The sequence below is a fragment of the Rhamphochromis longiceps genome, linkage group LG9 (assembly GCF_057381845.1).
Source record: "Rhamphochromis longiceps isolate RC_006_pf linkage group LG9, R_longiceps_female_GT1.1, whole genome shotgun sequence".
NCBI lineage: Eukaryota > Metazoa > Chordata > Actinopteri > Cichliformes > Cichlidae > Rhamphochromis > Rhamphochromis longiceps.
Window position 1 is genome coordinate 18,318,225 of NC_140565.1, and position 22,751 is coordinate 18,340,975.

Here is a 22,751-nt window from a genome sequence, read left to right on the forward strand (position 1 = left end):
GCTCGCACTTGCTGATGTTCAGTTAACAAAGTGGGCTTGACTGACAGCACAAGGCTGATATTTATCCTCTTAATTCCTACAGCAACAGTAAGGATGCTAAGTCTGCATAGAGTCCTGTTTTCTTTTCCATAAGACTGTAAAATACTGACAGGTTTGAAAATGCTTTTTTTTTTTTTTTTTTTTAAAAACAACTTTTTTTTATTAGTAACCCAGTGTTTTTTATTTTCTCATGTATTTATGCTCAGTACCCTGGGTTATTTGATAAAGAACAAATTGAGCACTATTTTAGGACGCACCCTAAATAAACAATGCACAATGAGTTCATCTGGTCTCAGTCTCACCTAAGGCTGCTAGCTAAAAGGCCAGCAGGGGGATAATGTGGTGCTTGCAGCAAAAAGACATCAGATTCTGCAGAAGTCTAGCAGAAAACAACAGACTGGATCGCTTGATCTGAGATCTCATTCAACACTTTCCTGATGAATGACTGTCTCAGTCTCTACTTTCAAGGCTCATTAAATACAACACAATGTTCATTTTATAAATAGTGGCTTATTGTCCTGAGCTGTTTTTCCTTCTGGTTTTTCGATCAGATCTAGATCTGCCAAAATTCTGAAGAAGCTTCAAGACAGGAATTGAAAACACTGGTAACTCTACCAATCTGTTATATAGTGAGTGCTTTGGTACAGTGCCTTTCCTGCAATCCTCTCTACTTTTAATACTATCTAATGTTAGCTTAGAAATAGAGGTTTTAATTTAAATGTCACTAAAAATATGAAAGCCCATCTCCACGCTTCTTTTTAGCACTGAGTCAAATATAGATTATTAGCAAATCATAATACCAGCGTAGCTTCAGTTTTGATGCCAGTCAGTCATGTTTAGTCGTGAACTCCTGCGTATCCTGTTTGGCTGATGCACGAGACACTGCTAATATCTACCAGAGTCATTATTAAAAAGGCTTTTCTGAACAGTTCACAGAGGATCTTTAAACCAGACAAATGTTACTATAAAGAACAGTAAAAAGAAAGTGATTGCAGTCCCATTACTCTAATTGCACACAGGATGCCATTAGCATTTCCACTATGAAAGGAACTTTTGTGATTCTTTAATGCTTGCTTACTCAGTTCAGCATTGTTTAAAGGAACACAAACAATAAACGTCATTTTTAAATGTAAAAATAAATTGAATATATTGCATGTCATAAACATTTTGGCTGGAATGCAGAAATGTTTATTCACCTTGAGATATATTTAAATGTCATTCTGATGTACGGATCTATGTCCTTTTCTGTTTCAAATATTTTTATTGAGAGCAAGTATCATGATTGTAGTTTTTACAAATTGACATAACATAGCTTATGCTCCTTTTTTTCTCTAAACTAATAAGGCAAATAATTAAACAACACCAACAACAACAAAAAAAAAAAAAAAAAAAAAAAAAAACCAAAAAAAAAAAAACCCGCAGTCACCCATAAGGGGTCCCAATACCCCGGCTGTCGGCAAAAGGGAAGAGAAACAAGTAAACAAAATTTTATATTTTCCCAAGGTATATAAGTAAAGGGTGCCAGATTAATTCAAAATCTTTTACATTGTCATTCATACTATATCTTATTTTTTCAAGGTGAAGAGTGTTTATAAGTTCAGTAAGCCACATTTTTAATACAGGAGTTTCATTGCCTTTCCAAAGCTGCAGGATCAATTTCTTTGCAATAATCAAAGCATATGCCATAAACCTTTTTTGAGAGTGTTGTAAATTTTGTGTTTCGTTGGAAATCCCAAAGATGATTACTGTCGGATTTGGTTCAATCTTACTTTTAAAAATATTAGACATATAAGTAAAAATATCATACCAAAAACCCTGAAGCCTTGGACATAGTGCAAAACAATGTAACAGATTTCCATAGTGTATCTTGCATTTTTCACAGAGGGGGGAACACTCTGGATACATTTTGTGAAGTTTTTCCCTTGAATAGTGTAATCTGTGTATAATTTTGTACTGAATTAAACAGTGACGGGAATTAATAAAAGGCGTATTTATGTTGTGTAAGGCCTCCTGCCAGAAATCTTCTGATAGGAGAGTCCCAAAATCTTTTTCCCACTCCTCTTTGATTGAAGTAGTTGAAGGTATACTCATCTCCTGTATTGAATTATAAAATAATGAAATTCTCTGTTCAAACCCCCTTCCATCACTAAGACATCTGTCCAAAGGATCGGACGATATGTTTTCAAATTGTGGCAGGTATGTACGGATATAGTCTCTTAGTTGAAGATATCTAATCTTCTGTGAAATAATCAAGTTTAAAAGATATATCGAGCAGCGTGTGCTGTTCATCATTTTGACATTATCTCTCACTTTGATTTATTTGCACATCAACAAGGAGACAATCTGTAAACAAGTGAAAGCTGCGTGGATTTAGCCTATTGATGTGGCATTAAATGCATGACTTTGAGGAGAATTTGAGCACAGCAGTCAGGTTATGAAATATCATGCAAAGAGAAAAACAGAACAAAACAAAAGGACTACTACAAAAATAGCAACAGGCATCAGGTTTCTGCAGAGATTTCTGCAAATTCTGACTCAGTGTTTAGATTTCAGCTTCAACATTAGTTTAAATCACTTAAGTCAGAAATCACAGACATGCACACCACACACACACATACCCATCTGATAGCAAAAAAAGATGCATAGAAGTGTTTCATGACATTTAAATTGGGATGTTACTGCCATACAGGGCATCAAATTTGGCTAATTTAGATCCATTATGCCATCCAGGTCTTAAGTGCACTTATTATTGTCTTATGATTAGAGCGGTGGGCCACGAAACACACAAACGCTTTATTTCACCGCTTTCCTACTGGTGCCAAAATCACATTTGGGTATTTGCATGTCCACAGGCGTGTTATCTTTTTATTGGACAAGTTTATTTGGCAAGGAGTGGAACACAGTATGCTAATGAGCGGCTACAGAGCTGCTGCAGGCAAATTAATTTGGAAGTGGCTCCCGACTGATTTTAAACGATTAATCATCAAATTAATGACCAAAACAATAATCGCGTGGGACTTTGAAATGCACCTTGGAAAGCACCTTGATCATAAACATCCAGAGCTGAGCAAGGAGTGGCATCATGTCAACTTTCTGCTTTCTTCTTTCTGTTCCTCCTTCCTCTCCCTCCTTTTCCCCCTTATCTTTGAACCCCAAAATGTCTCTTTAAAGTTTTGGGCAGCTCAACCTGTAATGGAATCATCTTTCATGTGCGGCAGCTAAAGCATCCCCGTTCATGCACTCTTTTTTTTCCTCCCTTGTAATCTGCCAAGTGATTACCACAAAAACAATTGAAATCCTTTCAAAGGATGCAGTATTACTGCATTTTAGTCTTAAATTACACGCGGATCAAAGGTATGATGCTGTGTTATTTGATTCTGGAACATTTTGTGGCTTTTACTGAGACTGTGTGAGTGACAGCAGCAGGGAATCAGAGAGGATTAACTCGGTCTTTAATGTTTCCACCCTGCATGCAAAACAGCTGAGCTTGTCAGTTAAGATTGTATCCAAAAAATGTGCAAGGGAGGTCGAGAGAGAGAGCGGGATCAGTGGATTTTAAGTATAAGGAAGCATGCATGTAAAGCTTCTTTGCATGCACTGTAATAGAAATGTTGTAGTCAATATCGTGAGTGGATAAAAAGTCATGATACAAACAGAAAAAATCCTTCCATCACAAAACGGGACCAAGTATGAAAATAAAATGCATTCAGTAGTTGTTTTCAGTCACTCCTGTTTAGATTGCAGAACAAGGAAGGAAACGGCAGCAACTCACCAAGTTCAGACACCGACAGATAAACAAAGTCTGACATAGAAGAAAGATAATGCCTCTGACAAAGGTTGAATTCCTATTAATGTATGCACACATTAATTTTAGAAAGCATCTCCACAGATGGAGATTCAACTCCGTCGAGCCGAGAAAGGGCTTACAGTAGCTTTTCGGGGCCGCTTAGCCTCTTTAGTTGCGAGGGAAACGGGTGCAATGTGAGTGACGTATTTTTGGAATCGTTTGATGATTTGTCGTAGAATATCTGATCCAATATTTCTCTGACATGGTGTGATAACGTTACATAATGTGTGTCAGAGCAACGCAAGTTTATAATGTCTAAATATGGAATACAATACGGCGTCGTCCTGTGAAGTATATCCAGAGTAACGTTCATGTTAATGATTGAGAATTTTGAGTATTAAACCCCAAGAAAGCAGTAATCATAGATTCCAATTAATGCATAACAAATGCAGACATTATTGTATTATTTACATTTATAACAAAATTAAAAGTATTTTTTTACAGATTAATAAATATATTTTTAAATAGAATATAAGCATACAATACTTTTAGGAATTTACTTACTAGTGAATTTCTTCTGCCTAACTTTATAGATTAAATTTATAGTAAAACTGGTTACCTTTTCTTTCTACTTGCTTAACTGAAAAGCATGTAAAACTGCACATTCACCACGTCATGGCTGTAAGGTAACATCATTAAATAATCAGACGATCAATATCAATGACATTTTATCACCGCAGAGCCAGCAGAGGAGAATGGACACGGAGTCTTTTTGAAGAACAAAAATCATCTAATCCCATTTATGTTTCAAACGGTTCAATTTCTCTGTCAGCCATCTGAAATCCAAAGATCGCCGCAAAGGTGCCGGGAAAAATGTCGAGGCCTGCAGCAGGCAGGCGCGCAGCTTACTCAGGTGTTAAAGGTAATCAGTAAAGCAGCAGCGCGCCTCTTATGAGACAAATAAACTTGGGCAGATTTCATGCAGCCACACTCAGCACTCTGCACTCTGCACTCTGCATGTGTCGCTTTAAATTTATAAAAGCAGTCTCTGCCTTTTTTTTAAATATATTTAAAACTGCACACTGTATTGTCCAGAGGTGTTTGGCTGGCTAATTCGCACACTTTTGCCAAGCTGCTATTCTCACAGTGGTGTCAGTATTTTTCTCACAAAAGATGCCAATACTAGAAGTGAAAAACAGTGCTGTCATCACAGTGATGCAGCAGCAGAAAGTGACAATCCTCTACTGGAAACATTTGCTTTTTGTGCAAGCAGGTGATCCAACGCGTCGTGTCAGAGCCCCCCTGTAGCTGTACTAAGTGTGACAAGAGCAAAGGAGGAAGTGAGATGATGTAGTTATGCAGCCACAGTGTCTGTGAACAGAGGGTGATGGAAGTCGATGGATGGGTCAATAAAACCTTTTTACAGGGGAGACAGTTGTTGGATACTAATTTTAAGTTTCTGCTAACCAGAACTTAAATGAGCCCAATGCAGCCTGGACATTTTGCCTCATTTAGAGGAAAACTAAACTAATCTAAGCTTTTTTAAATGTATTTTACGTTATTGCCCAAATATAAGAAGCTATGCTGAAGTCATATAATTTATGGCCTTCGCACAAAATGAGTTTTTCTTTATGTTTATTGCTGTGGATGCATGCAGTATATGACACTAAAACAGTCAAGGTCCATCTGTCCATCCATCCATCTTTAGCCCAATTCAGGGTCATTGGTGAAGGGGGCCGGGGGAGGGTGTGTCTATCCAAGCTGAAATAGAGTGAGAGGCAGTTTATACCCAGAGGAGCTGCTTACCAGCAAGGCTGTCAACTGTTTGGGGCTCCAGGCCAGTGGGAGGCCGTCCCTGAGAGCTGGCAAACTTCAAACTAATGCAGTTGCAAGGGGCAAAATTTGCAATGACCTCCCTAAGGAGACCCCACCTGACTCCACTCGCTGTCTCTGCAAGTGCTGTGCATGATTCTGTTTCAACAAATCTAATGACAATAATGAAAGCCGCTCAAGGAAAATGAAGAGGAGTTATCCTTCTGGGAGTTAAAAAGAAAAAAGAAAAGAGACAAAAAAGCTCATAAGCAGAGCAGATATTAACAATTAAATACAACGCTAAATAACTAAACTGTAGGGGATGAATTTCCACTAGCATCACATTAATTCTTTTGTTCAGTTCAACATTAATAAACGTAGCTGACAGAGGAGCCTAATATGTCGGGTTTTAGCCTAACATGAAGAGGCTCCCAAACAGACTCCACAATCACTAGTGGTTACATCCTAAACAGACCTTGCAGGGCTAACACACACAGACAGCAAGTTTAGCATCCCCAGTTAAGCTAAAGTACATGTCTTTGGACTGTGGGAGGAAGCCGCAAACTCAACATAATGCTGTTGTCATGCCTTATCTAAAAGCCTCTAAAGAGATTTTCTTGTTTAGATGTGCTCTTTCCATTTTACAAAGTCTCAAAGGTCATACTTTTCGTTTATTTTTATTTGTTACTGCATCAGATATCTGAGTGTTCAGACAGTTCTTCCTGTATGAGCAAACCTGATCCTCCATGACTTCCTCAACAGTTAAACATATGTTTGCTCTTCTAGTCATGGTGGAAAACCATCTCAGGAAAATTCCTTCTTTCAGCCACACAGAGCGAAATAACAGTGGTATAAAAAGACAATAAGGCATTAATACCCAGTGGGTCATGTTAGAATGTTTAGATAGTAAATCTATATGATTATTTACTTGTTGATCATAAACCAGGCATTATTATAAACTAGTTGAAGTCATTGGGTTTAATTAGCCGATTCATGTTTAGAAATACCACATAAAAGTGCCTATTTGTTACTTATGTTGGCAGACACTTTGTCATTATAAGTTGATGGAGTATTTTTGCTTGATGGAATAACTGCCTTTGATTATATAATTGCCACTTACTTTCCACCAACACTTGTTAGCCGTCCCACAATCAGTGTAACACGGTCTTGTTTTGTTCGAGTGACTCAGGAGCTGAAGAACTGGACTTCTTTTGACTATATTTGTATTTCCAATGTGCCATATTTGAGGGAATTAAAATCAAAGTGCCGTTTGAACTAATTCTTTTAATTCCTCTATGCGGGCTTATGATTCATTCTCATCATACAACATCTGTGTGAGACTGATCGCCTCTATTTATATTGAAACCTTATCAGCAGGCTTTTCCTCTGTGGGAACTGTGGACAGTTATGAGCTTGGACCCCTCCTGTTGCCCACCCCAGATCCTGTGCCAGCATAATGCATTCTATTCACTAAAAAAATAATGAACATATTTAGTTGGACCCTAAAAAATGTGAAAATAAAGAATGTAATGTTCTCTTACAAGCTTGGTGAATAAAGAAAAAGAAACCATCCAATCTTTTGTACATTTTCCCCTTTAGTTTGTCTACAGAGGGAGAATTTCAGTCCCATTTCTTAGGGGAGATTAAGGACAGGTTCAACTCTTGGATGCACACTAAGCAGGGGGAACGCTTAACACCCAACACTCAGCCGTAAAGCAAATATAGGGAGCCTTATCTTTACTATATAGAGTATAACTAAAGTAGTATTTGGAGCTTTAGCCCTGGCAGTAGGCTAAATAGTCAACCACAATAATGATTCAGATTTTCTGTTGCAAAGCTGTTTTATATATGATTTGACAGGTGGCTGTCTTTTATGTCTACTTTATCTATCTTCTATAGCAGGGGTGTCAAACTTTAGGTCCGGGGGCCAGAAGGAGCCTGAAAAAGACTTTAACCGGCCCACTGGACAAAAAATGTGTATAGATTTTGAACAAGAAGTCTCCCACGGTCATTCATACTATACTAAAGTAAGTAATAGATAAACATTTAAATGACAGAAAATAAATCCTGTTTTTATACTATCTGCTATAGAAATAAAAATAATTATAATGTAAACTTCCTATTTTATGATTATAGGACAATCTGGGCAATAATTTACCAGAACTTTACATATTTGTCATGTAGGTCCGGCCCACTTAGATTCATAGTGGGCTGTATGTGGCCCGTGATATAAAGAGTTTGACATCCCTGTTCTATAGTTTTTCATTTCTTGGAAATATAAAGTAAATTTGGGCCGTCATCTTTCCAGTGTGTCAAAGTTTGAACTTTCCACACAATACCTCTGAGGCATGTTGCCACAGTTATTCAGCGTTATCATGTCCTGCATGCGGTCGAAATGCATTTCACAAATTTTTCCCATTGTCTTTGTGTCAGTTTGTTTTGTCCCTGTCAGAATTATAGTTGAAATGCAAAACAAATGGACTTGACTGATGCCTTTTATGACTAAAAGATAAAGAAATGTATCATATAATTCAGCTCTGTTGGCCCCCTTGCAGGATGTAGGGAGAATAATAGCATCCCCCTCAGCACAGCTCACTTTTAATACTCCCCAAAAGGGAAAAAATAGACTTACACTAAATCATGTTAATAATTTAGCTCAAGGGGCAAAGCCGAGGAACAAGGTGTTCTACATTTCAAAGTGAAGTACTTTTATAAATTAAATTAACAGCAGGTTAAAATAATGTGCCTCAGCCGTTGCTGGAGATAACACAGAGAGCGTTTGTAAGGTGTCGTGGAAAATGGCGAAGCGTGGTTTTGCAATATCAGAGGCTGTTTGTCACGTCCGTGTCATCGTTCACCTTGTGGATTCACTGTAGAACTGAGAAGCCGACGGAAGAGAACAAATGATGATGAGCCAGAGAGAAAAGCGACGTGCTAGGAGATGATTTAAGCCCTAAATGTTTTTTGTTTAAATAAGATCTCTCTATTAAAGGAAACATTTAGTGTTATAAATGTAATATTGTAAAACCCGAGAGGTCAACAAAATATACTATGTATGAGTTATGACCGGCAGCAAAACACAAGAATACAACTTGTGATCTCCTGAGCCTCAGTGATAGGTCATAATTTAGAGACAAGCAAAAAAAAGGCTGAAAAACGTTCCTCTAATGTTCTGTGCTTTACTATGTCCAGCTCAGAAAAAAGCCTTAATAATATTAAGTAGAGCTAAATATACAAGGACAGGTGGACAGGTGAGGTAAAGTAGGAGTCTCTAATTTTTCAGATGATATTGTGATCTGTAGTGAGAGTAAGCAGTGGGTGGAGGAGAGCCTGGAGAGTTGGAGGTATGCTCTGGAGAGAAGAGGAGTGAAAGTCATGTGTGTGAATATGGTTCACAAGAGACAGGAAGAAAAGAGTGTGGGCAAGGATGATGTGTGTCAGGGATGATCTGTGAGAGAAGGATAGAAGCAAGAGTGAATAGGAAGGTTTACAAAACAATAGTGAGACCTGCTATGAAGCAGAGTTTGGAGTTGGTGAAACGGACAAAAAGGATGTGGCAGAGCTGAAGATGACAATACCTTTAAACGGTAAAGTAATGAGTAAGAGAAAATACTTTCACAGGAATCCTCAACTGTCCAGCTATCAAATTTATGCAACCAACCCAGGACTGTGCTGTATTCTCTATTTCTGCATTGCCTTCCTTTATATTCACGTCCTCCTTCGCCACGTCTCAGGTTTTGAGTCCAAAGTTAATGCATTGCACCAAGCCTGTCAACTTTCTAAACTCCAATCGTGGTTTCGACCTCTGCTCTAAGCATGTTGCGAGGAGTCCTTGACAGGCCCAATGCAATCAACCCTGGAGTCATTATCGTATATCAGACACATTACACCATTAGTGAAAGTGTCAGCGCTTAAGGCAAAAACCTTCATTTTTATGAATGGCCGCTCTTGCAAGTGTGACATTGTTGGGAATACAAAGTTAGTCATATTAACCAAATGAATAGATGTAATGGACTAATGCAAACGCAGGAGGGAAGACGTAACGATGTTAAGCTATCTTAAGTTTTGATCTTGCATGCAAATGATACACACGTACATGAATGAATTGTCCAATTTCACTGTGATGTTCACTAAAAAGCACTGGTATGAATGCCTTTTGGTTATCTGTAAATAATGTTTATCTGTATATATTATCACCAGTAGACTGCATGGAAAAGGACAAGGAAAGCACCAGTGCAGAGGGCTCATATATAACTTCTTTATTTACTTCTTTGCAGTGGGCTTTCTTTAAAAAACTAGTGTTTTACTGCACAGGTTGTAAATATAAGATGCAGAAAAACCTGTAGCATCTTTACAGATCTGAATTTTATATTGTAATCACACAGGTTTGCAGTGAGTTTAAAATCATTGTGGTATTATTCTAATAGTATATTTATATCATTATGTTGGCCAGACCACCTGTATTATCATCTGGTGTATTGAAGTTGACATGGTCCTTGGTTATGCATGCCTGCACACTACAGATTCTGATCAACTGGAGGATAATTTTTGAATTTCCCCCTTTTTAACATCCTGATGCATCGTGCATTTTCAAGGACAACACAGGCTGGAGATTTTAAAAACAAAGCACAGCACTGACTTGGTGGCAGTCTCTCTCAAAAAGTTGCATTCAGAACCTGACAGGAAGCACTTGCACACTCATCTACGTGTTTTGTTTCTCAGAATGGGTCTGAGAAGAATAGTTGTCACTTACCTTCTTGTTATTAAAGTTATTTCTTTAATCAATATGCCTTATATGAGCAATAACTGCCTTAAGCTGGCATGATCTCTGATGTGATGTCTGTCTTGCTTGGTGGAACAATTTGTTTTGTTATCAATGATTACCTTCCACCTTTTAACTCTTGCACTGTGTGGCACGTATGAGTCATCAGCACAGCTTTGCACTGCGGTGTTGTGTGTGTGTGTGTGATCCCACATGGCAGAATTAGCGCAGGCAATTTGCACAGTCCAGACATGGGTTGACCTATAGGCACTGCACTTTTCCCATAGTTCACTTTATTTTATAGTCAGCAGCATGAAAATTTAAAGAACCTTCACATGTATTTGGTTCTGCTGCCGCACTGTGTGTCCTTCAGAGCATTCTCCAGGACTAACACGAGTGTTGTTTTTGCCAGCTGGGCCTCAGGAAAGATGATTTAGTCTGCTCTCAGACATTATCTCCAATACTAAAACTCATAAAAAATGCTGTTGGTTTCATGGAGGGATGCATCATGTCATTCGTCTCCAGGGCTTCATAAACTGCTGCAAACACTCCCCGTCTTACACTTCCAATAACGTTATGGAGGCACAAAAAGTGCTCAGGGCAACAGGTTGTGTTATTTGTGCCTCGTTTGCTAAGTGCATTGTTGAGTGTTTGCAAACTCTTATGCAAGTGAGCGGGACAGGTATGTATATTGTGCTCTTTAAAACTGCCCACGGCAGTGACAGTACTTCATTGATTTCCGTAATCACTTTGAGGTAATTATGCAGGAATATGCTGAATGAGCTCCTCGGGGGTGGGGACACAACGCAGAATGCTTTCTCTACTGCGACTGTGTGATCACAGCTCCCTGGTGATGGCCGCCATGCTCTGCAGCAGCTCTCTGCCACAGAAAAGCTCCAACTTGACACATTAAATATGGGCATTGAGGGATAGATCTTAATGCAACAGAGCAGCATCAAATACAGAAGGGCTCGCATACATTATCGCACACTTTAAAGTTTACTTTGTGTTTATCTCACAGGCCCTCTTCTTTTAAGTCAGTACAGTGCAGTTAGTACACACACAGCCTGGAGGATTGCAGGGTGCTGTCAGACTCCACTTAAATTGACAAGTTTTATTTCAATGATCCCAGAACGCAGAAATTAAATTAGGTGGGAAAGCAGCATGCAAAACGCTGTCAAGGACTGGAGGAGGAGGTGAAACTAATAAACAGAGTTTTATCTATCTGGGAAGTTGCACTGCAGTAAATAAATAAATAAAAAATTGCTTATCCAAAGTTCAGAGTCAGACTTTCGAGTCAGATATACCACTCAGAAAGTCGGGGAAACCCCAACAATCCTGACTTTACAACTTGTGACTGCCTAAAAACCAAGAACCAACCAGTCTCTATCCATAACCAATGGTGCTGCAGCGGTATTTCCAAATGCAAAAAACAAGAATTTTTGCATGGCTCTGCTAGGGACCAAAACCAAGCCTGTTTTTCCATCTTCTACTATTCATATGCAGTTAACTCGGGAGTGGCTCACCTTCCGCTATGACATCCAGTTATCAATAACCTTGCTAATAACCTTAAAGGACAATGATGTCCAATATGCAACAGTTACATCTACAACTGTTAATATTTTAAATTGATTGATTTACTAACTGCTGGATTTTGTGGACCATTTTGTAAATCACATGCAGATATAACCACATCCTATGCGGCTTTACAGGTCAATTCTAAAATAGCTCCATTTATGCCTGTGAGAGAATGGAGAGTAGAGGTTTGGACTCAAAAGCAAGACAAAATCATGTTTTATTGAGGAAGGAGAAAGTCCACAAAAATACACGCAATCACACAGGGAAGCACAATAAACACTGAGAGAAGGGAACAGGGACGACAGGACTGTCCATACCAAGAAGGCCGATTGGACAACATGAGAAAATAAGACAGTTAACAGAAGGTAATCAGGGGAAACAGCAACACAGGCGATTAGAGGTCGAGTGTAAGGGGAACTAGCCTTCAAAGTAAAACATGGAAACACAGTTGAGTGAAGACAGAATGACAAAAGGTTTAAACAGAGAGATGGAGAAAACGGCACTGAAACAATGAGGGAACTAAAACAACTGCAAAGAATAATAATCAAGCATATTACAATCATCACTAGAACAGTCGCATGCTAGAAACAGAAACCAAAGACTCAACAACTAAGACTCATATTGGACTAATAAAGATATCAAAACAGAACTCACAAACTCAATCCAACGAGAAACAAAGAGCACTAGAATAAAACAAATAAAACAACAACAAAAAACTCTCTGAGGTTACACAAAACTCTAGGACCAAAACCAGAGTCCAGGACAATGATAAATGTGGACTTCATCAATGTTAGCAGAGGGTGTTCAGTCTTGGGGCCTCTGTGCTGCTCCTGAGTTTGGAGAGGTTTACATTCATAGTCTGAGACGCTGTACATTTTCACCTTGCTTATTTGTCACAATGAAAGAATAAAATGAAAACATGATTATCTAGCTCTAACATCCTATACAGGAACAACGCTATTTCTTTATTTCTATTTCTTCTGCATGGAGGAATAGATAGTGGGGGTGATGGCTTTTTGCCTGCAACATGCACCCTAAGCATAATAATATATACAAAAGAGAAAGTTTTCTCAGGACTCTCTGTGAAAATTAATCTGTGATACCACATCTGATACCACAGACTGTAGAGAAACCTTTAACACCAATAGCTTTAAGTAGTATTTTTTATGACTAGCAGTCTCTCACAACACTGTGAAATCATTTTGGCCCACCCTTCTTGAAAGTGCTCTTCGGCACATTTAAATTTGATGAGTGGTTGCACACAGGCTTTATATTTTCTTCAACATATGAAATTATATTTTATGTGGATCTAATATCAGTTCTATCCAATGACATAATTTACTTACTAGTATACAGGAGTTCAAGCGTTGACTCAATGACTGCAAGGTGCCCGGGTCATGTGGCTGGAAACAAGCCCAAATCATCACCCCTCCACCATCGTGCTTGACAGTTGGTATGAGCAGTTTGTTGTCTTTGGTTTTCACCAAACATGGTGCTCAGGTTGGGCGATATGTAAATATTTTCTAACCAACAATCATCAGTCCAGTAATCGACAGTGGGCGATATATACATGTATGCACAGACTTTTTGATGGGCGGAGCAATGTAATCATCCACGGACTGATTTGTGCTTTTACAACACAGAAGAAGTCCAAACATGGACGAACTAATTTCCCCCCAAAAATTAGGGCTGGCAGCGTTAATGCGGCCTTAAAGCAGTCATCACGATTAAGGCGGTTAAAATTTTTAATGTCCTTAACCCATCTGGAGCGCAGAATGAACAAACTAACCCTAACCCTAACTGCTCAAAATGCGTAGACAGAGACATTTCAGGGATTTTGACTCAGTCTGTGCTCCAGATGGGTTAATTGTTAATCGTGATGACAGCGCGTTAACACTGACAGCACTAAAAAAAAACCCATAAAGGCTTTAAACCAGATGTAACCAAGGCGGTGTGCAGACGTATATCATGAGCAAAGTATTTAAACACGACTAACTTGCATGAGTTGTGGGTGTCCACCACCCGGCTGAGTATGTGGCTATCACCAGCTTCTGCAGCTCCATCAACAAGCATTTGGGCGCACTCTGAGGAGGGTGCATTTGCTCACAGTTGAAAGAAGGTGCTGTTAAAACAGTGCTATTTTTTTTTTCTGTTGATTGTTTCGATTAGCTCCATCATTATTAGCAAAGTTTCAGAAGTCTTGTAGTTTGTTCAGATTCAGCTTTGCAAATCTTTGCTGTACTGCCATGTTCGTTTTTAGAGAGAAGAGGCTGGAAAATCTTATAAATAGGCCATAGTGTTCAGTCTTTGTCTTTCATGAACTGTACCACTTTAGCAGCACTTGGGTTTTTTGCAATTTGTCTGAGCGTCTCACGGTCTGAGTCCTGGGAACATTGTGTTAACAAACACCTGAATGCTTCAGACCAGCAAACTGCCAAAAGTAATGCTTTTATTAAGGTGCTCTCACTTGCTGATGAACAGTTAATTAAGTGCATTTGATAATCAGCCCCTGTGTGTGTTAATTACTCTCTTAAATCTTCATGGGAGCAGTAACGGAGTACGTACTTAGTTCGTCGTAGGACTGTACTGTGAACATGTGGTTGGTTGCAACCGTGTCTATATTTAAGATTTCTTTTATCTACGTCTAAAAAAACATGTTGGAAAAACACAAGAAAAGGCATCATTTTTGACAGAGCTAATTACATGATTAGCTATGTACAGTTATATAATCCTGCAGTGACAGCACTGTCATTTACTGTCAAAACAGCATTAGAAGGCCGCTTTTGTCTGCTAAAATTACTTGAACAAATATGTAGTGTGGGAAAGTAAAAACTGAACCATGATGGCTATGCACCACACTACTGTACTATGCATATTTCATGATGCGAAAAGATTAAGATTAAACATATTTGAGTCAGCTTCCTCACTGACAGATTTCTGTGTAGAGAAAACAAAGAAATAGCATGCTGAAAGAAACAGATCGTAGTGTATCAAATATTTACTAGGAGGGCAGGGGTTAGTGGAAGATATAGCACAGCAGACCTTGTGTATGATTTTGTATTATTGTAGTGATAATGCTTATCGTAATCATGATGTAATAAATAAAATGGATGTACGCTGACAGGATTTGACAGCGCATTTCAGGCGTATGTGACAAACGGTTTCTGCTCCATAAGCAGAGGTGATTTTAAGATGAGGACTGAGGCTGTTCCACTCAAGCTGTCACAGGATGCTGGCAGCATCAGTTCCACTGACACATCTGAAATTGGCTTTGGTCTACCTGTGTGTATACATCAGGATCCAGGTTGACCTTTAGCTGCCTGAAGAACGAGAAGAAAGGGCAAAGTAGAAAAAAGGGAGAAAGCGAGAGGAGTTGTGGCAGGAAAAACAACATGCGCTGTCTCGGTGGTTCACAACAAAGAAGTCAAAATCATATGTCATGTTAATCAAGTACAGCACATATGGTGACAAGACCAAGTAATTATACACCACATGCAACAGCTGCGTTAATTCTTGTTATTCTCCAATGGAAATGCATGTATAATACATTGCAATCTCCCATCTCTCATGCACTTTCAAAAGAATCCCCATGTCGAAAAATCTCCAGGCTTACATGAATATCTTAGTCATACTTAAGCCCCCGCCTGCTTATTATGCTTCAAACACTTCCCTTGCCTTTTTATTCAGAACACTTAGATTCAAGATTTACACCTACAGTGTTCAAAATGCCAAGGACGGCGCTCACTAGTTAAATTTTAAACAATAAATCTGTTGCCACGATTTGAGCACGCATGCCAGCCTCCTCGACAGGGCGTATGTGTTTGAGCTTCTTAAATCAAAAGGCTTTCTAGTAGCTAATGTGATTTTCTCGGCATTTGCGCACTGGCTGTAGTTCTTACGTGACTCTTTCAGATAGTGGGATCATTGTAAATTCCCGAGGGTGTTTTTGGACCACTGTTGTTCTTAAGAGACTCTGAATAACATACAGCCCCCAGAGCTGTACTTATGCCATGCCTGCATAAGAAGTGATGCAATGCCTGCCAACTAAGTAGACTCTTAACAAAGTCGGCTTACCATTTGATCTTGTTGTGTTGGTGAATGTGAAAACTGACATGTGACCTGTTTTCATGCATTTGGTGTTGTTTTATGTGTAACCTGTAATGTCCTGGCTATCTACAGTGTGTAGATTGTACATGTTTGCTGCAGTTTTTCCATCCAGAAGATGATGATAACGTCACTTTTTATGAACATGACCTCAGATTGTTTGAAATAATCCATGGTAAGGGTTTCTTTTGAGGATGCTTTCACAGATTTTAAGCTTTGGTCAGCTCACATTACAGAAGCTGGGTGGTAGGTGGGGCATTAAGACACATGTTAAGTAGGTGTTACTTGGAAGGTCCAGCAGTGTTACAACCTCACAGGTAAACCAGGTAAATTACACTCAGGCTACGTCCACACTAGCCTGGATAGATTTGAAAACGGCGTTTTCGTCTGAAAACGCTCCGCGTCCACACGAGCGTTTTCAGTCGTTTTCACAGAGTTGCGCGTCCACATTGCCCTCCGTTATCTTTGTTTAGTTGGTCACATGACTGCATCATATGACTAACATGCATCATCATTTTCTAAAGTCTCCGTTTTCGCTGTCCACACTGCGACGCATAAGCACCATCTTCAAATGTGAGCGTTTTGAAAACGCTGCACTTTCCTTCGGGGAAAACGCTGTCTCAGTGTGGACGGGAGGCCAAAGAACGCATTAGTGTGGACGTAGCCTCAATCTAATGAAAGACCTTGAAGCTAAGGTAAGTGTGTTGCATCCACGTGCCCTCTAGCAGGATCTCATTGCAGAACTGTTTCCAGAACATTTGTAACACTGTGTAAAAAGTAAATTAGAAGAAAATGGTAATACAATCTGCATAATATCTTAAAGCCTATACTGTATTCAGCTAATTAAAAGGCAGAGCAAAGACTTAATATCAAACGCTAAAACTTAGGCAATTTAATGTTGTTTTTTAAATGTATTTTGTCATTTTGAAGTTGATGCGAGAAACTGATAAAAAAAATTGATATGTGCAAAAAAAAAGTTTTTTAAAAAGGTTTTAAGGTTTAATTATAGTATGAAAGAAAACCCTCACCTGGTGGAACACCTCACTGCTAATCAGCAAAACTAACAATACGACAGACCTGGCTGACTCTCTCTGAAGTAAATTCAAACTAAAAGGCGTTTTATTGCTTAAAACTTACAAAGTATAACTAAATGTACTCAGAGAAAGCCCAAAGCAAAACAGAGAAAAGAGGTGCACACAGCACTGACAAGACTAGCGGGAGAAGGAGACGATATACACACGGCAGGTTATGAGGGAGAATAGGTGGCATAAATCAGGTATAACAAGACAGAGGAAGTCAAACTGAACACGACACATATGAGAAGAGACTTATCAAAATAAAACAGGAGATACGGCCCTTGGACAGAAACTGAAATATGTGAAATTGCAAAAAATTAAACAAAAATGTATATTGAATCAACTTGATTTTGATTCATGGGGTCAAGAACAACATAGCTTGTTGCTGAATCTGTGAATACAAGTTAAATTCCTACTATGCAAAAAAGACGAAGAAAAATAGGTAGAAGGAAAAAGGGTAGAGAGGAGAAGGAGCATCATTTTCAGCTAATGGCATGAGTAATCTGGACATGCTGCCAGATGATGTCGTTTTTTTTGCAGCAAGAATAATTGCTGCAAAAAGAGGAAGACATGATGATGAAAATGTTACTGTGCCAATTTTTTGGAGATGTTTTTATTCAAAAACAACAAAAATCTATTTTGACATTTTAAAGGTTCTGTTTGTTCTTTTTCATTAAAACATTTTTTAGTGATTTGTAGTTAGTTTCATTGCACATTTTGGACACATCAGCTTTATAAAAGTTGGCTTAATGACTCCAGATCAAAGAACGATTCTCAGTTTTCTCAAAGCATTCAAATGCTTGCGTTAGTCATTTTGGCAGTGCTGTTTCTGGATCTTTTCTCCCATGTTTACCTTCCTTAAGAATGATTCTTGACAGCCACCCTTCCACTGAGACCATTTCTCCCTACCTTCAGCAAAAGGTAGATGAATCACCTGAAGGGCCAGATACATATCTCAGGTCTTATATCAGGTCTTTTTTTTTTAACATACAGGACCATCAGAAAGTGCTCACCTGCTATAAATAGTTTTGGGCTGACATTTGTTTTTGTGTTCTCCACTTGTCGAGTTTCTTCAAATTTTTAAGGACACACCATGCCAGGATATGCCAAGTTTCTGGTCAGTAGCTCTTTGAGAATCACCTTGTTAGTGCAAAAATACTATTTTATGCCTGTCAGACTGTTTTCTTTGGTACTTTTTATAGAATCACCCAGAGAAATGGAAACAAATGATGTGTTTTTGTTACAGGATGGCTAAAGATAGAATGTAAAAATGGTTCTTTGCTAAGTTGTCTGTTACGTGTAGACACAAGACTGGTTCATCCCTTGAGTTTAGTACTGTGGTGGAATTAAGGCACAGCGGGACCACAGATCTGTGTTTTAAGCCATCTTTATTCAACATTTGTCACACCACCACAACAGCCCCCGAGTCCCCGTGTTTTAACACAGCGGGCGTGATTGCGGATGCCGTGCAGGTGCGGCACCGCAGACCACACAGACCACGCCCCACCACAAGTACCTTTTCTATGCTTGCATGATTCATAGGTCAGTGTCAAGTGGTTTTATTATTGTAAGGTACAAGGACTGGACTGAAAATGAGTAAAAAAGCAGCCAAAGAAAAAATTTGAACTTTCTTCACAATAAAGCTTGAAGAACTGTTGCACAAGGGCACTTTAAAAAGTACAAGAAAGTCAGGCTCCTTACACAAATAAATAGAAATGAAGGGTGGCTCAAGATTTTTGCACAGCACTTTATATTTTACAGTCTGTGTTAATTTGCTGCCAAAATGAGATCATTGTTTTCTAATGTAAAGCAGTTCTGGGTGGGTGAGGCCTTGATTTATGGCCAGTGGGTTATTTTAACCTATGAAGGGATGAGCTTGGTTTGCACAACTATCGAGCAACAAAGGGAAAAGTTGCTAACCTGACATAACAGTACTTCTGATTGCATTTTTTTGAAATTACACTGTGACCTAACAATAGATATTAGCTCTGTAAACCTGATCTCAGGACACAACAATGTGACATATATTTGTTCAGATCAGCAGAAACTAAAGACTGAAGAACCTTGAAAGAGATACGGTGGATGTGCTGTTGAAGTATCACAGGTCGCACAAGGTACCCTGCAGCGCTGCTGGGACAACTGAAATGGACTCAGGGCATCCACAGAAAGAAATGCACTGCTGGCAAAAGCGCAGTGACGTTGATGAATGTTGTCCTCTGAGTGTTAGGTAATATTCCCTGATGAGATGCAGTGTGTGCTCCGGCCCACAAGGTTGCGAGCGCGGCAAAAAAGTGATGACGAGAGGGTGCACGAAGCAGTACAGCAAGGCCACAGGAGGAGGAGTGACAGAAACAGTTTATGCCCTCACACCTGGACACAAAATAACTAAGTGGTTTTTGTGCTCAGATAATTTCTGAGTGTTACACCCCGTGGGAATGTAATGGTCAACAAATTTGAACATGTTTGGATGGCTAACCAAACTTCCTGAGGATAATTAGCAATACACACTACTTAACAATGCAATTGATCTCAATATATCCCTGGACAACAAAGGGTAAAGTCCTTGTAGTCAACAGTCCGATTTCTTAGTTGTAATTAACAAAGAAATCTTTTAGCCTTGCTTTCTGAATCAGCTTCTTGTTCTGCTGTCTTCAGGTCTGTGCAAGCTGAAACTGACAAAGCTATTGTGAACCAATAAAAACAATCAGTGACAAAAGATTAGCCAGTGTTACTTCCCAAATCCGCATTTGGCAATTGCCCATGCAATACCGGATCAACAGCCTAATGTTTCCCTTGATGTCTGCTGCATGGAATAAAAAGATGCTGGAATGATAACAGCTTTATTTGCAAATAATAAAACTCTGGTAAATATGTCGTGAATGTTTATTGTCTCGCTCTGGCCTAATGCTGAATTGGCAATCAAGGCCATTTTTACCCAAAAACAGGATTGCTGTTAAATCATTTTTCTCTAGCTTTGGGTCAATATCAGGGCAGGTTTATTGAGAATGACAAGCAAATCACTCAAAACGGGCTTTGAGGGTTAAAAAACGAGTCACAATATATAAAAACCAAAAAATGGGAGATTATTCTTGATATTTTGTAAAAAGAGTTGGGTTATTATTTGTACAGTACTAATAAATATGTCAGGCTTCAACGTGCAAACACTATAAAGATTGCAAAAAAATCAAATAACAAAATCTGCATCGCCTTCTTGGCATTCCTGTGTATCCAAGAGAGGAAAGACCGAGAGTGACGAGGTGCTTCAGTGCCTTCTTGTGGCCACGTCTTCTTTCTCATCTATGTCTACTAGTGTGACTGTCAGCAGTCACAAGACAATTTTATAACTGAAAAAGATTAAGAGATACTTTATAACATAGTGTTAAAGGTTATTTTTGCAAATTTGTATAAATCCAGTTTTCTCTAATGCCTATGATTTACCCAGTGATTAGAGATAAGCCTCTTATCTCAATGCAAAGTCTTAACGGCTATAAGGATGTCTACCGCACGAGAAGTTATGCAAACATGAAAAATGATGCCTACCTTTTCCAGTAATCACCACCAAACTGTTTTCTGTCTCTTATGGTTTAACTTTCTCCCTGCAATGTGCTTGCACATGAGAGTAAGAGAAAATCACCCCTCCGTTTCTAGACAAGGGAGGGCCATTCATCTTACTAACACCAGAGGTGAGTGATCATGAAGTGTGGAGGCTCCTCTTAAAAAGTTGGGACCTACTGATATCAATCATCGTCTCGCCTGCAAATGAAGATCTCTCGTCACATGGCGCACGAGGCAGGAGAGACAAACGAAAGCTCTCACCTCAACAGCTACTAACCGTGCTCATTAGTCAGGTGCGCTGGTCATTATTTAACGTGGAGCCTCTGGGATTGTTACTGTGGCCAAACAGCATTCATCAGTCCGATGAGGATGTGACATGTTTAATCATGGAGTGGGTACGAGAGTAAAAGAAAGGCTTTTGATTGAGGTGACAGCATAATGAAGTGAGGTGCACCATACTTGACCTTTCACATTCATTACACATTGGTAGAGGATTGATTTAATCAGGCTTGCATGAAAGTAACTAACTATACAGCACTATACTGCTGACTAAGCTGCCTCCATGTTCTACAGCTGGTTCTGTATTAAAGGTTCCCGCCTCAGTCGGTGCCTTCATTTATTTTACTACATTACAATTTGACCTGGTCAACCTTTGCTTCTGAACCTCCTGATTAATGAGTTTTCTACTCAGAGGTAGTCAAACTTACCCTTCACTTGATCATTTTAGTTAAGCATCTTAGTAGCTTACATAAGAAAACCCCCAAAATGTGATCTTATGTTTGCAGAACATTAGAAACACTGAAATGCTGCTGCCAGTACGTGTCTTTATTCATATAGTGCCAAATCACAACAACAGTCACTTCAAGGGGCTTTTTACTGTAAGGTAAAGACCTTGGAGAGGAAATGATCAAATGATCCTTTATGAGCAAGTGCTTGGAAGAAAAAGCTGCTTTTAAACTGGAAGAAACCTCCAGAACTGCACTCAGGGAGGGGCAGCCATCTGCTGCAACTAGTTGGCGTGATGGAAGCGAAAGGAAAAAGGCAAGCATAGGAAGACATGAACACAGACTATGAGTGGTGAGTGTCTGCATCCCATTCTACCTTTGGAAACTTTAGCAGTAAACCTGCAGTCTGATAGTGCTGTAGCTATAATAGCTAATTCTTTGGGTACCATCAATATTTTCAAGTAATTTGTGACCTTATAGGGATGTCAGAGCAAAGTCAGTTTGCTGGTGACGCCCAAGGTGATCAAGAAAGTATGATGGATGTAGTCACTGTAATGTCACGCACTGGTTTTATACGCTATAGTCTCAGTTTTACTGTTTTCACCACTGCCGTGTCGGTTTCCTGGAGTCAGAAGTTACCGTATTTGGGATAGAAAGTGGAGTCAGGGATGGCACGGTGGTACCACAAGAAGTTCTTCACAACAGTCTGGGGCCTTTCTGTGTGGAGTTAGCATGATCTTCCCATGTTTGCATGGGTTCTCGATCCAAAAACATACATGGGGTTTGGTTAACTCGTTATTCAAAATTGACCCCAGCTGACTGACAACCTCTCCAGAGTGTACCCTGCCACTCACCCTGTAACAGCTGTGATGGATTCCCCTCCCCGTGAACATGAACTGAATAAGTGGAAGAGGATGGATGGATGGATGGAGCGGAAAGTCATCAACTAACCCCAGATAAGTATTCTCTGTATGCTCTGTACTTAATCATTAGTTATTATTAATCTCTGGCATTCTTCCACAGCTTGTCTTTTGTCCTGTCTTTCTCCCCACATCCCCCACCGGCCGCAGCAGATGGCCGCCCCTCCCTGAGCCTGGTTGTACCAGAGGTTTCTTCCCATCAAATGGAGTTTTTCCATCTGTTTAAAATTTTGCTAAAACCAACATATCCCTCAATCTTAAAATATAACTAAATGCAGCTCTAACTGACCCCATTCCTGTTTTCAGACTTTTTTCATTTGTCACATCCTTGAAAGGATTAGCCAACACTAATGCATACACTTCTTCATGAAAATGGTTAAAATGAGACTTTAC